The 10466-nt window shown below is 36.5% G+C and overlaps 1 protein-coding gene and 1 long non-coding RNA gene across 15 annotated transcripts in view; both read left to right on the forward strand.

Annotated features, from left to right (window-relative positions):
* Nucleotides 1–10466, forward strand: part of LOC133446996 (protocadherin gamma-C5-like) — a 320234-nt gene that overhangs the window by 130636 nt on the left and 179132 nt on the right. The gene's annotated exons all lie outside the window — the stretch shown is intronic.
* LOC133447006 (uncharacterized) lies at nucleotides 3455–5017 on the forward strand. The gene is made up of 3 exons (XR_009782889.1): nucleotides 3455–3576; nucleotides 4373–4415; nucleotides 4605–5017. It is a non-coding gene; the product is annotated as an uncharacterized LOC133447006 (long non-coding RNA).

Below are 10466 nucleotides of genomic sequence, written 5' to 3' on the forward strand. Positions count from 1 at the left end.
GCCGACTCTGGCCATAACGCCTGGCTCTCCTACAGAATAATATCAGCAATGCAGCCCAACCTGTTTATGGCCGATCTACACTCAGGAGAAATTCGTACACTTCGAGCATTCATGGAGGACGATGAACCCAAACAAACTCTTCTTGTTTTAGTAACAGATAATGGGCGCAAATCTCTTTCTGCGACTGCGACAGTCAGCATAGCGTTAGGCGACGGGCTGCCTGTTTTGAGCGAACTCTATGAGTTTGCTGATGAATCACACGGCAGCGATAACTTAACGCTCTATTTAGTCATCGCTCTGTTGACAGTTTCCTCACTTTTAATCCTGTTAATCATGGGTGTGTTTTATTTTAAGATCTGCCACCGTAGTTACATTTATCGTTCAACCACAGCTAGTCTCCCAGTTTTCCCCTCCACATACTATCCTCCTAGTTTTACCGATTATAGCCGATGTGGGACTTTGTTGAAAGATGATCGTTATGACCCTTTCTTGACCACTGGATCGTGGAGAGGCGATTTTCGTTTCGGATCAAATACAGACACTGACACACTAAAGAAAAGAAGCGCAGCCTATCAAAAAAATACACTAAGGCGCCTAAGCACAGATAGAGCCAGTGTAAAGGTATCAGGTCCACTGCGTCCTTGTTATGTGATCAAATGAAACTCAGATGTAAAACATGCTAAAATAATCATTGTGGTGAATTTAGGGTACAATTTCTAATGGATAATTAAAAATTCACCCATTTAACACATGTTTCTATGCTTTACACACACACACACACACACACACACACACACACACACACACACACACACACACACACACACACACACACACACACACACACACACACACACACACACACACACACACACACACACACACACACACACACACACACACACACACACACACACACACTTCCATTTCTTCCATAAAGGAGTATTTCATGAGTATTTATGCATGGGTATTTAAAACTGTGGGTTTTTTTATGTACGAACAGTGTTTTGAATGGAACAACATCTTAACAGTCACCTAAACTTGACCTTGAACACAGATGAAAGTTATGTTTTTCACCACCATACCCATAACATTGGACATAACATCATGGCCACCAACCTCATTTCTCCTTGTTATAGTCTGATATTTGCAATACATCCTTGTTAGCAATTTATGCTTTGAGCCCCATGGACTTTTGGTTGGGGTTACTCTGGACGGGATTATTTCAGGTACTCACAGGTACTATCACATTGGCACCTGTGAGTTTGGAGATCAAGTGAATACTTTAAACTCTCTGTGATCCATGGGCACTTTTTTAGATGCTGAGGGGCCCAGTTACTGTACATTCTGTTTGAGGTGGCTTCTGATGGAATGATGTTGCCGTGTTTAAGTGTGTTATTGGTCTGCTAAAATCTTTAGGTAGGTGGGAAAGTACCAGAAGGTGTCCAGTCCCTTCAGAACATTATATTGTAACAAGATATCATAAGACGTTTCACAAGTAGAAGTACCTTTTAACCCCCCCCCCCCCCCCCCCCCCATACCTCAGCTTTAACTACCGTCATTTTGAACAATGATAAATGTAATTAAATGTTTTATTGCTTTTGGATGTGACTTTTTTCCTTAGAGAATAATTGCTCTCTTTCTTCTGTTCATCATTATAATTCCTGATAAATTTGAAAATAATTTTTTGTTCTCTTATTATCTGTATTCTCTTTTTATATATATATATATATAGCTATCTCTCTCTCTCTCTCTCTCTTACATATATATATATATATATATATATATATATATATATATATTTATATATATATATATATATATATATATATATATATGCGATGAACCCAACTTGTACATTAACAAAGAAAAATGTAACTGCACTGTATGCATCTAAATAAATGAATAAACGTATAAAGAAGACTGACATTATATGTATTTGTGGTGGTCTAACTTCAAAATGCCCGTGAAAAAACTAAAGTATATCTCCAATGCTGATACAAAGGATTTTTAAATGTTTTTATTCATTTGTTTATTTTGTAAGGAAGGGCGTGGAAAAAATGCATTTTAACAAAATATATAACTTTTATAACAAAAAACAACATATTTTTGTGGAGTCTGCACATAATATGATCATTTTGAATTGCAAAATTCATTTGCATTCAATTGCATTTGGGTTAGTGATCAGAGTCTTACAAAACATTTAGAGAGTAATGGTGTGTCTGTGTTACATGAAGTCATGTTTGAACATTCTTGTGTTTGCATACTCGGTGTGACTGCATCGTGATCCTTTTTATTATAACATTATATTTTTTTTGTCTTACTGCGTAATAGCTACAGGACCGTTTTTGTTTGCAATTCCTGCAATTGTAGGAATAGATGAAAGGATTCTCTTCATTTTCGACCATTGCTATCTAGGTTACAGAGCAATGTGATCCGCAGTGATTGGAAATTTGAAATATATCTGAAATATATTAACAGTATGGCTGATTTTAATTAATACAGCCTCAGTACATTTAGTGCCTTTGTGTATTAGTTTAGGGTATAGCCTACTGGTTTTAAAATGAAATCTAAAATAAAAATGCTGCTTTATCTTTTCATAGACATCTTGTAAGTGGTCAATGAAAATAACTGCCACATGAATTAATTTAGTTTGAACACTTTGCGTAAGACCTTTCATCAACACCATCTCTTTTGACATCATATATTTTCACAAGTAACTTCATTATTTTTTTTCATGAATTTTATGCCATGATGTTATCAAAAATATATGTTGTGTGCTTATGATTATATAAAGGTTTCTCATGATAGACCGCTGCTGAATTTCAACATTATAGTTGACTTGATGATCGATTTATTTTTGAATGAAAAGGAATGCAAAAAAAAGATAAAAAATTAAAAATTACTGTAGTGTTGTGAATTTTAGTGTAATACATATTTTGAAACCAGATTCATTTTGAGTCCAAAAGTTCCCAGGAAGCAAATTGGCTATATTTTAGCATGGCTCTTAAAAATAACACAGGGATGTCCAATTCTTGTCCACAATGCCTGCTGTCCTGCATGCTTTAGATTTTTCCTCAACACCTGATTCAAATAACTGTGTCATTAACAGACATTGGCAGACCTGGAGAAAAGGTGATGATGATCCATTCACTTGAATACTGAAAAAAGGAAATATTGGGTCCTTCAATTTACAAAAGTGAAGTTAGCAAAAGCAACGCAAGTCATTTATATTATTTTTGTGAACATGGTTTAATCAAGCCCACTCAAGTTGTTTATAAAGAATGTTGAAATGACTAGTTTTTTTTCAAGTTGATTGACATTTATCAGATTAAAAAAACAAACTCAATGTAATCGAGATTAGTCATTTGAATGTCACCAGGCAGTGTCGTTATACCTTCGAAAAAGACGGTGGCGCTGGCGCGCCGTTGGATGACAAAAATATACCAAGAACAAGACCTCTCTGAAGGAAAGGCCGCGAAAGGACGGGGAAAGTCTCCACGCTTTGCAGGAAGGACGTTGCGGGGAAAGTATCCATGCTTTGCAGGAAGAGGTCGTCACCCAATATTTAAAAAAGTAAGTTCTTCAAATGTATATTAGCCTACATTATGTTCCTGAGTCTTAGAGTAATCAATCACTTTGCAATAATAACAATAATAATAACCACAATCATATGATGTAACAATGCACCTTTCAATAACCATGACTACCTCATACTGCTGCACCTTTCACTTTAAAAAAATGTACGCTAATAAGAGCTGTCATTTGCCTATTTACTGTACAGTGAGCGAAATTAACCGAGTCAAATTCCCTGTCTTGTTTGACCTGACTTGGCCAAATAAATATGATTCTGATTCTGATTAAGAGTAAGTTGGACGACAGTCGACTTCAGTCATGTTTTCAAATAGTAATGTAATATAACAAGCGTGTTAACTATGTGTAGCCTACCTATGACCTATTTGTATAACATGTTGGGGAACCTTAGGTCATTCCCGCTAGTTAATTTGGACACTAGTAAGCGCCAGTCTAAGACCGCGGCTCCCTGGCAGGCTGCTGCTGTTCTACAGCCGCTAGCCGCCTGCGTTAAGTGAATGTCGTTGTACCTTACTTCGCCTCTGCTCCAGACTGTGACAATGGCGGGTGAGGGAGGAGAGGAAATAAAAGTGTGTGTGTGTGTGTGTGTGTGTGTGTGTGTGTGTGTGTGTGTGTGTGTGTGTGTGTGTGTGTGTGTGTGTGTGTGTGTGTGTGTGTGTGTGTGTGTGTGTGTGTGTGTGTGTGTGTGTGTGTGTGTGTGTGTGTGCGCGTGCGCGTGCGTGCGTGTGTTGTTTTTATCTGAGACACCTGACCGATGCCAAACATTTTTGTTTCACAGGTTCACTGGCCATTTGTGTTACATTCAAAAGGCTCTGTAAGGGGTAGGTACTCTCACATTTATTTAAGCCCTAAATTTGCATCTTCATTTAGCCTGATATTTTTAAAGTAATGTGAGCTATTGATACAATTTTAATTGTATATTTTCAGATTTGATTATAATCCAAGCAATTGGCTTATTCTTCCAAATATTGCTGATCTACTTTGGTTTACTTTTTGTCTGTTTTGTACAGATCCTGGATAACAACACCGTCAATGAGGCCATTGAAAACACCACTGTTGAGAACTATGTTGTCAAAGAACATGCTTCAAGTGATGAAATTGAGTACATTGCCATTGTCCTTGAAAGCATCAAGGTGTTACAAGATCTTGACAATGTAGCATTAGGTGTTCAGACTGATGTATGTACTCATAGCTACCTGCTGACCTCCAAAAGATTTGCACTTGCTCTGAAAAACAGGCTCTCTCAGTGAACTGGTCACACTTATAACTGCAACCCTCATTTTCATTTGTGGTATTTCTCCATGGCGAGTGGTTTATTATTTGAAGTTTATTACTTTTTGTTTGGAAATCTACTTTGATTTGTCATCTATGTAAAATCATTTTGAGCAATGATAAATGTAATTAAATGTTTTATTGCTTTTGGATGTGACTTTTTTCCTTAGAGAATAATTGCTCTGCTTCTTCTTGTTCATCATTATAATTCCTGATAAATTTGAAAATTATTTACTGTTCTCTTATTATCTTGGTTCTCTCTTTATTTATTTATTTATTTATTTATTTATTTATTTATTTATTTATATATTATTTATATATATATATATATATATATATATATATATATATATATATATATATCTCCCCCTTACATATATGTATGTGTGTGTGTGTGTGTGTGTGTGTGTATGTGTGCGATGAACCCAACTTGTACATTAACAAAGAAAAATGTAACTGCACTGCATGCCACTAAAAATAAATGAATAAACTTATAAAGAAGATATTGTGGTGGTCTAACTTCAAAATGCCCGTGAAAGAACTAAAGTATATCTCCAATGCTGATACAAAGGTGTTTTAAATGTTTTTATTCATTTGTTTACCTTGCAAGGAAGAGTGTGAAAAAAAAAATGCAGTTTTACAAAATTATATAACTTTTATAAAAAAAACTACATATTTTTGTGGAGTCTTCACACAATATGATCATTTTAAACTGCATTTGGGTTAGTGATCAGAGTCTTATAAAACATTTACAGTAATGGTGTGTTTAGTAAGAAAAGTACTTGTATATACTGTGTATACTATTTTCTGTTGGGAATGCAATTATGCAGTATTAACAGTTCACAGCGCTCAATGTACTGCAGTACGTGATTTGGGGTTTGTATTTTGAATGTACTGGTATTGTTGGAGCCATATTGGTATTGTTTGTATTTTGTGAAGGTGGTGCATCCAAGTGGTACTGGTGATAAGGTTGCTGATTATTGAAAATGGTGAATGGATTGTGTTTGTTATTGTTATTGTTTCCTGCTGCTCACATCTTCCTCCTCCTCCGGGTCGGACCGCCCTCCTGCTGTGATTAAGGAGAGGTTCAGCCGGGTGCGCTGGCTGGTTTTTTGTATCGAAGGAGTGAGACAGTTTTTCTACCGCTAAATAAGTTCGGTTTTTTGATTATTGTAAAGTCAACCACGGAGAATATTTAAGTTGAGAAAATAAATTCTAAGTTTTTTGAATCTGATCTCCGCGAGTGCTTAATCCATTTAGCGAGTCATAGACCTCCTCCTCAGACTACTTTGCTATTTAAACATTTTTTTATTTACTATATGTGTGATTTGCAAAGGTCAGAACACAGTACATCTTTTTTCAATGAAATCCGTTTGGATTTTTGTATTTGCACAAAACACAAAAACTGATGCCCTACGATGCATTTGGTTGGCTTTAACCAATCAAGTTGCAAAGACATAACCTGGGTTGTAAGGAAGTAATAAAATTGCTTTTAATTTACATAATACATTTAAATAATATAAGCATTAACACATCACGTTTGCTATATTTGAAAATCAGGTATCCTGAGCATGATAAAATGGCTTTTCATACTAAATTAATTTGTGTTGCTTAAAAAAATAAGTCACTTGATTATTTTAAATACCTGAACGTGATTGAGATATTTTGGTTTAACAAGTAATTCATTGAGAAAAAGAAGGAAATGTTGTCAATCATCCATCCTATCATGTGGGACCGATGTACACATTCAAATCAAGTAAATCCAAAGGATTTTTTTTTTGTCTGTTTTGATGCAGGGAAATATTTAAATCATGCAGGACAGCACCCCTAGGAATTGGACACCCCTGACTATAAGTTTAAAACTGTGATTCATGGTGGTGATTTATACTGTAATGTTATGAAAAAATACACAGATTCACGGTTTCTGATATTCAAAATGATCAGTTATTCATTGTTTCACAATCAACATATGAATATGATACAAAAATGTAACAAGAGCTGGTTAATTTGAGTTTTTCAGGATGTATGCTTACTGTTCTCTTCTTCTCTTGTTTGTTGTTTCTGTCCTTGGTGCTGGACATGGATGATACTTCTTTTGTGATCCGAAAAGGTAAGATACCTTTTATTTCCTTTTCCCTCAAAACAAACATACAACACTATTATTTATTACAGCATTAGCACCACCATACTCAAATCCTGCTTTAAATAGAACATTTTAATTTACTCACAACTTTCTTTGTTCCTGGTCTCTAATCTATATATATCACTATAGAAGCTATAGTTGTACACCAACATTATGAGTGTATATTGAATTGGTATGATATGTTAATGCAAGACTGGGGTATTGCAGTCTTTTAACACAGGCAGCTGTGTTGCTCTTATTTGTGTATCCTGGTTTATCCCCAGGCTTTGTACCACATAATCATGAATAATCCTGTATGCCTCTGTGCCATCATTACCTGCGCAATACATAATCATGAGGCACAGACTGTTCTGCACTATAAATGGCACGATGCTCATACAGCAGGGGGATGCTGTTAGGCAATTAAATGACCCATTTAAGAACAATATTTAAATTCCTGTTAAAAACCGTAGCTAAAGATGTGATAGAAAGATGTGATGAAATGTGAATTGTGTCAGCAATGACCAAAGCAGTGGAGAGCATTGCATTGGTTTGGATGTGCAACCACTGTTGAAATGTAGGTCACTGCACCCGTCAGCGAGATTAAATGCTTAGATGTAATTATCTCTCTTTCTCTTTTCTGCTATCTATCTATCTATCTATCTATCTATCTATCTATCTATCTATCTATCTATCTATCTATCTATCTATCTATCTATCTATCTATCTATCTATCTATCTATCTATCTATCTATCTATCTATCTATCTATCTATCTATCTATCTATCTATCTATCTATCTATCTATCTATCTATCTATCTATCTATCTATCTATATTCTCTTATAAAGAGAAAAAGAAACAAATTAAATCTAAATCTATTTAAAACTCCCTGTGTATTATCATACATTTCATGTCATGAAAACAATTATGTATCTTACATTTAAGACCATTGTTTGTTAAAATTTAGAATCATTTTTATTTTGTGACAGTTGTATAACACTCCCTTGTATTTCATCATGTGGATTGACATAATAGCTGGGGATGTGGTAGTCTAGTGGCTACAGAGGTGGGCTTGGGTCTGGTCCAGGTTCAAGCCCCGGAGTAGCAAACCAAGATGTAAGTCGCTTTGGATAAAAGCGTCTGCTGAATGACAGCAGTAGTAATAGTGGTAGGTTTACAGCATAAATACTTCATATAAGGAGAAAATGTATTATTACGATTTTTTTTCACCATACAAGCAGCATTTCATTTTCTTTACTTGGTGTTAATTATGTTGTTCTGTAACATTAAGGGTTAGTCGTCGCTGTCATAGCAACCGAACCCTGACTTTGGCTCAGTGGAGCCCAAATACTTTGATTACGTTGTTCTCATCAGATACTGATGGTGGTGCTGTCGACTAAGCTTACTAATGCCTCTCTCCTCACAACACAAAGTCACCACCCGGTTTTGCAAGAAAAAAAGAGAGACACACGAATGTGTGCTTCAACTGAGGATGTCCATTAAATTTTGGCTTTTGCTTACATTTTCAAGGCAAGAGTAAAATATACATTATACGAGTATTTCACTCCTTATATGGATACATGTGTGTTTTGGATATTATTCTTGACAAGAAATGGATAATCAGAAGAGCAGAAACACTTCGCTGGATTGGAAAATCTCCATTTTGCTTTACTGCATTGTTGTGGTCAGCGGACAGATTCGTTATTCTATACCAGAGGAAATGAAGAAAGGACTGTTTGTTGGAGACGTTGCTACAGACCTGGGTTTGGATGTTCCAAGATTGGTGTCTGGCCGGGCTCGACTGGTTTTAGATAATGAAAACCAATATGTCACACTGAACCAGAACAAAGGACACATCGTTGTTAATGAAAGAATTGACAGAGAAAAGATATGCGCCAAGAAATCTCCGTGCAGTTTTAGTCTAGAAATTGTTCTTGAAGAGCCACTGGAATTGTTTTCCATTACAATCGAAATACAAGACGTAAATGATCATGCTCCTGCTTTTCCCAAAAAGGAAATTAATTTAGATATTAGCGAATCGACCCCAAAAGGGACTAAATTTTCGCTTGATAGCGCAGCTGATCCCGATGTTGGAATTAACTCGCTGCAGAGCTACTCTTTAAAAGCAAACGAGCATTTTATTATCAAACAACATACCCGAGATGACGGAAGTAAATATGCAGAAATAATGCTTCAGAGTGGTTTGGACCGAGAGAAGCAAAGTGAGCATATGCTCGTTTTAACGGCTGTTGATGGTGGGGAACCGCAGAGATCAGGAACAGTAAAGATTCATGTATCAGTTTTGGACGCAAACGACAACGCACCAGTTTTCACACAGTCCTTGTACAAAACCTCGGTTTTGGAAAATGTTCTGCCTGGCACGATTATTACGAAAGTCAGTGCGGTTGACGCAGATGAAGGTTATAATGGAAACGTTACGTATTATTTTACCCACTTAGAGAAGGATTCCTCGTTCCCTTTCGAAATCAATTCATATACAGGAGATATTAAAGTAACTGGTGACATCGACTACGAAGTTTATTCAAATTATGAGGTAAACCTTCAGGCGAAAGATCCATGGGGTGTAGTTGGCGCCAGCAAATTAATCATAGACATAGGAGATGTGAACGATAACAGTCCAGTAATCACGTTGGCTTCGTTTTCAGGGAAGATTTCTGAAGATTCTCCTTCTGGCACAGTTGTAGCTTTGATTAGTGTACAAGATAAAGATTCTGGGAAAAATGGACAGGTGAGTTTAACATTAGATAAAAATCTACCATTTAAGATTAAGTCGTCTCTAAGAAATTATTATACCCTGGTTACGGAGCAAATGCTCGACCGAGAAGAGCGTTCCAACTACAATATTACTGTTATCGCAAGTGATGAAGGCTTCCCTGTCTTATCAAGTAAAAAACATGTAATTCTAGAAGTGACTGATGTTAACGACAACGCTCCCACTTTTGATCAAAGTGTTTACTACACTCAAGTAATAGAAAACAACTCTCCTGGTGTTACTCTATTGAAAATCCACGCAGCAGATTTGGACCAGGGTCAAAATGCACGCATATCATACTTTCTAATTGACAGCGAAGTTAACGGAAACCTGATATCCTCATATTTTTCAATTAATACGGAAAGTGGATTAATTCAGTCGCTACGTTCACTTGACTATGAACAAGTCAAAGAGTACAGAATACAAGTTAAAGCACAGGATGGAGGCTCACCCCCACTTAGCAGTAACACAACGATTAATATCCGTGTCCAAGACCAGAACGATAACCCTCCTCAGGTTCTGTATCCAGTCCTGACTGGTGGCTCTGTGGTGGCTGAAATGGTGCCTCGTTCAGCAGATGTGGGCTATCTGGTCACTAAAGTGGTGGCTGTTGATGTGGACTCTGGACAGAATGCCTGGCTCTCCTATAAACTCCAGAAAACCACAGACAGGGCGCTGTTTGAAGTGGGCTTACAGAATGGAGA

The sequence above is a fragment of the Cololabis saira genome, chromosome 7 (genome assembly GCF_033807715.1).
Source record: "Cololabis saira isolate AMF1-May2022 chromosome 7, fColSai1.1, whole genome shotgun sequence".
In the NCBI taxonomy this organism is placed as follows: domain Eukaryota; kingdom Metazoa; phylum Chordata; class Actinopteri; order Beloniformes; family Belonidae; genus Cololabis; species Cololabis saira.